This window comes from Nilaparvata lugens, chromosome 6, assembly GCF_014356525.2.
Source record: "Nilaparvata lugens isolate BPH chromosome 6, ASM1435652v1, whole genome shotgun sequence".
NCBI classification, from domain to species: domain Eukaryota; kingdom Metazoa; phylum Arthropoda; class Insecta; order Hemiptera; family Delphacidae; genus Nilaparvata; species Nilaparvata lugens.
Genome location: NC_052509.1, coordinates 33,511,900 through 33,517,552, shown reverse-complemented (window position 1 = coordinate 33,517,552; position 5,653 = coordinate 33,511,900).

The window sequence follows — 5,653 nt, the reverse complement described above, 5'->3', positions numbered from 1 at the left end:
AATTTCTTTTGTTCAAAAATTGTGTATGGCACGTCTTGCTGCTTCATAAAACTTAGTGGACAGTTGATATTAAATTCAGAGAAATTCACAACCATGAAATTTTCAAAAAATTTTCCCATTGTCAGCGCTATAGTATACTGAACAACTATATAATCCTCGTAGTCAATTATCCACCTCATCAATGCCTATCACTGTTGGGCGCCAAATCATGTAAAGCGGTTTTTTACTCGCCTCACATACATAGAGTGAATCTTGCACTGAATCAATGGTGTTGAGGTTATAAATTTTTTAACTGCGTGCGTGGATGCTAAATATACACCAGACTGATTGGTTCACTACAAGATTCAATACAATTGTCGGAATCGCAGGAGGCCTAAACGCTCGCTCACCCTTGATTCTTCTTATGACAGATTGTATGGTGATGAAATTTTTATAAGTAGTGTAGCGATCACTAAACACTGAATATGGATACCTTAAAATTATTACCTGTGATGAAAGAGCATACGAAATCATACAGGTCGAGCAAAAATCCCGATGTAGATAATTTACGGGACTGCGTCTCTAATAAGTTCCGAAGATTAAGACAGGGTACAAGGACCAGATATCGTTCGGAATATATTTCAAGAACAGAGTCTTGTCGGGTTTTAAGTTCTATTGTAGGAAATTATATGATCTCCGGTTGCATCTGCTGTACAGGTGATGTATTCGCTCCTAAGTCGAGGTTGGTAACAGATAAAAGCTGATATACGAGCAGGTAAGGACAGAGAATAAATATCTCGATCTGACCCCACACAATACATCCACTTAGACCTGCTCCAATATCCAGCTTGATTCAATTATTTCAATGATCGTATTCGATCGGTTCTTGATAATATGGAACGTATCAGACACAATAATTGACAGGCTTAAAGAAATAATCGAACTCAGAAGATGAATTAACAAAATTGAAATATATTATAATAAAATAAATGATCACATAGTGCAGATTCAGAATTTGATTTACAGATTGATAATAATTTAGCATTAACAAAAGAGTTAAAAATTTTCTTGTGCTTGCATGACACCATGCATGATTCGACAGAATCTTACAATTGATAAAATTTAACAGTTTGTAAAAAAATGGTGAAATAAATTATAATGTTTTTTAAATTTGCTCGGGGTCGTGGTTCTGGCAGCAGAGGACAGTTAATCAACTACAAGTTCTTACAAATTCTAAATCAGATAAATTCTAGGCTCTTAACGACTAATAAGCGCTTGTCGGCGTGGCCAATAATTTAACGAAGAAAATTTATATTTCTGCACTGTAATACTTTTCGAAGCGTAGATTGGGGACCCTTTAAACTTATAACTCACGTGAAACTCCTTGACGGTCGTGGTTTTCTTCTTTAGATCAAAATCGTTTGATCGGCAGCGGGTCCAGGCTTCGGTCTCAGCACGTGGGGAATTTTAATTTAAATATCTCCTTCACCAAATTAATTAAAGGATAATTTAACTTTAAACTTTTAATTTATCGACTGATGAAAATACATATAAAATCAAACGAAAATCTTACGAATAGGTCTTGGTAACTTTAACAAGGTCTGAACGGTGAGGATTTCAAAAGGGAAGTGAAGTCTTTTTCTCAGCTTCTTGGCTAGAACTTTCTTTCTGAGAATCTCGGTGTAATAAATTTGCATGAAAATTTGCCATTGGTAGAACGATTGTGACGTAGATGTGACGTCAGTGGCAAGCAATAGAATATAATTCCTTTAATTACGATAATAATTCAATTTGTATAATTCTTAAACTGCTTAATCTCCTAGACATGGTTCCTCTTATACAATGTATATGTGCTAGCGTATATGATAAGGCAGGTTTGTTGTCTGATAGCAGATTAACATATGTTGTTTTCAAACGATCACCTTTTTGGTGCTATTTCTATGCACTATGATTGGCTTAGACTTGCCAAAGAGATTCAATCACCATGTGGTTCAGTTGAAACAATAATTAATCATTGAATATTCTTACACAATTTTTATTATGTTTGAGACTGTTATAATTAATTTCTGCTGTTTTTATCAATAATATAATGTTCATGCTATGACCTAGTTAGTTACAATAATACTTGACATTATAATATAACTTTTTAAGTAATAAATAAGTTCAACAATAATACATACATTTTATTTTTTATTCGAAATTCTTGGTCCTTTATTGATAGTTTTTACTTTTTTAGAAATAATATTATAGCTTGCATGAATCTGGCATGACATTTTACAATATGTTGAATCAGTCAGCTGTGTTTAAGCTGCTTTAAAACATCTGATCAATAGTAAACAAAGTGTAACCTCAAAATTCAATGAGTAATTCAAAAATGGTTCATGCTCAATTTGCAGAATAATTATAATTTTATTAAATAATTCTCTAGAAAATATGCAGTACAGAACGGTACTCTTATCTGATATACAGTTACTGATAAGGAAGCTTTATCACTCGGTCGCTAACTATTCCTTTAGCAAATTCTTTCATTTTAAGAAGGGTAATCACAATTTTTCTCTCTTCTCATGAGGTCTATTTAAAAAATTCATCACAATATATTTATTGGAAACTGTAGAAATTAATATATATTTAATTATTGATTTGTAAATTTATCATGCTCTGATTTGGGAAGTTAATATATATAAGTAGGATCGTCCAAATCGACAAGCAACAGCAAGTTGATGTCAAAGCTACATGCAGATAAATGCATATATGATCAATGAAGTGAAAGCACATGGTAAAGTTTCGTGCTATAGAACTAGAAAATAGTACTGATCTGTGATATTTTATTTGATTTCGTTTCTTGTTTCATTATATATTTTGTTGCTCTATATATTTTTTCTTTGATCTAATTTTGAGATTATTTGTTTAATATATGTATCAAATTTTTCACGGTGTACCATTCATTTTATTCCTCAATACCATAGGATTTAAATTATATTTATGTATATATATTTTTATAAATTATCAGTATTATATTATTGTGAAAGCTCCTGTCTGAGCCTATTAAGATTCTAGTGAGATTATACCCTAGAAAACCACAACCAGATTTTATAGTTATTAAGCTAACTCTCATGCTCTACCGATTGACGCCAAGCAAGAGGCTAAGCATTATTCCATCAAAAGTAACGTGACAACGTTTGAACTTGTATTTCATATGATATAATTCATCCAGTTCCGTGATGATCTTTCTATCTGATGAAAATTAATTTTTTAGAATCAAAAATATTATAATTTATCCAGCATTATTTTGTTCATTTGTTTATTTCTATTCACCAATTAAATTAGTTTTTTCGAATGTGAAAATATTGATACTGATGGGCATGCATAATAATACCATGACTGCAAAACACAATATTGAAACCAAAAACCTTAAAGCTGCGATTAGACCAAATTTATTAATAAAATGTTGATAACTCAATCCTTTTAGATTATATTAGATTGAACATAACTTATCATACACATGATGAACATATATGTGTTTGTCAACTTCCATTCAATCTAATAGAATCTATAAGGATTAAGTTATAACCATTTTTTTAATAACTTTGGAGTAAACCCAGCTTGAAGATGTGCAATCAGCTGGGGTCGATGACTCCCAGAATTCTATTCCCTTCTGGTGGGGTTAGACTGTGCAGGACGCTGGTTTAATACAGTGAGGACGACAAGAAGATTTTAACACCGATTTATTCCACAGAATCAAATAAGGACAAGTGACAACCCGACAATATGAAAATAAAAGTGTTCTTAAATCTCAACACAAAATATGACAACAACAGTATTAACAAATTTATCCCACAAAATCAAAGAGGAACAAGTGGCAACACGACAAACCCAAAATAAGAAAATATTCTTAAATCTAAACACATATTATGACAACAATAGTATCAACGATTTTATTCCACAAAATAAAAGAGGAACAAGTGGCAACACGACAAACTCAAAATAAAAATATTCTCAAATCTAAACAGAAAATACTAAGATCAATCTTGGGGCATTGGCCGTGCAGTATAGGCCATATCAATGGTCTCGAAAAATTGTAAAATGGTTGGCGAGTGGCTTTCCAACAATAATAGGTAATCTCCGAACTTCGAACAACTCAATAGACTGAAGAAATTAATAAATTCAAAATAGTAATAAATTAAGTATATAATAACAGAATCAACTTTATAATCAAAACTTCAATTACTAGTGAAGTTCACTCAAACAAAACAAAGTGGAAGTTTAAAGACAAAATTGGTAATTCAATTAATCATATAAATTAATGATTAAAGTTGAAGCCATTAAAATCAATAATTTAATGGGACTCAAGTAAGGAAATCAAGCCAAGGACTAATAATTTCAGCTCAATGATTCAATCTGACACAAATGAATTAATAAATATTGGTCAATAAGAACTATGAATATCGTGGGTTCAGAAAGAAAAATAAACTAATACTTGCAGCAGATATGATATTAGTATAAACAACAGAAGGTTAAACTAGTAGTTTATGTAATAAATACTAAACAAATTTTATGTAATAAAAACTAGTACCGTAGTTCGAATGAATAAAGATTGGTCAATAAGAACTATGAATTTCGTGGGATCAGAAAGAAAAATAAATATAATACACGCAGCAAATAAGATGATATTAGTATGGACAACAGAAGGTTAAACTACCTAGTAGCTCTTCCTGAGTGCTTTCTCCCCAAAAGGGCGAATAGGATCAATAATGGATAATAATATAAGATCAATAATAATACTCGATTAAGTTCAAAGTAGTAAATAACCTGCTGAGACAACGATCTTCTCAGGGAGTATGGGAATTATCGAAATTAAACTTTGTTTAATTCAATTTAATGATAATGAGGATGATAATGTCTATTCATTCATCAATCTGCTCTATGCTTGACAAAGGACTACACACCAAGTCCCTAAATGAATCAATATCAAAGGTGATACTTCACAAAGTCCAACTAATAGATTAGCTTATGATTTAGAATGTCATCAACTACACAAAAGGGAAAATGATAAATTTACTATTAATTTAGAACATCAATAACTACACAAAATGGGAAAATAGATTAGCCTATGATTTAGGACGTCATTAACCACACAAGATGGAAAAATGAATTAACTATTAATGTTACAACCAGTTTAATAATAAACTACTTGCAAACAAGAGAAAGATTGCAATGAACCCCAGAGTCGGCGGATCATATCAGCAGCTCAATATCATTAAAGAAATCAGGTTAACAAAATTCGAAATTTGAGAGAGTCAAGAATAATATAAATTCCTCAAAACAAATATGAAAATTGAGAAGAAACTATGATTGTAACAAAGTACAGAATTACAAAAGATTGATATAGATTTAAATTTAGAGTTCATGAATTTAGGAAGTAGCGGTACCCCTTTAATATTTCACTCGACGTTTTGAAATATTTCCAAGTTATTAATTTGCAAAGAGAAGAGAATATGTTGTTGAAGAGAATGTAGAAATTTGATGATGCAGCTTACCGAAATTTAGAAGAAGTATTTACTTTACTTTCCTGTGTCTTCATGATGTTTAGTCCAGTTTACTTAAATTCCATGGTCCAGTATTTAGATTTGTTGTACAAACAGGTTGTGTGTCAAGATATCCTCAATTTAATCAT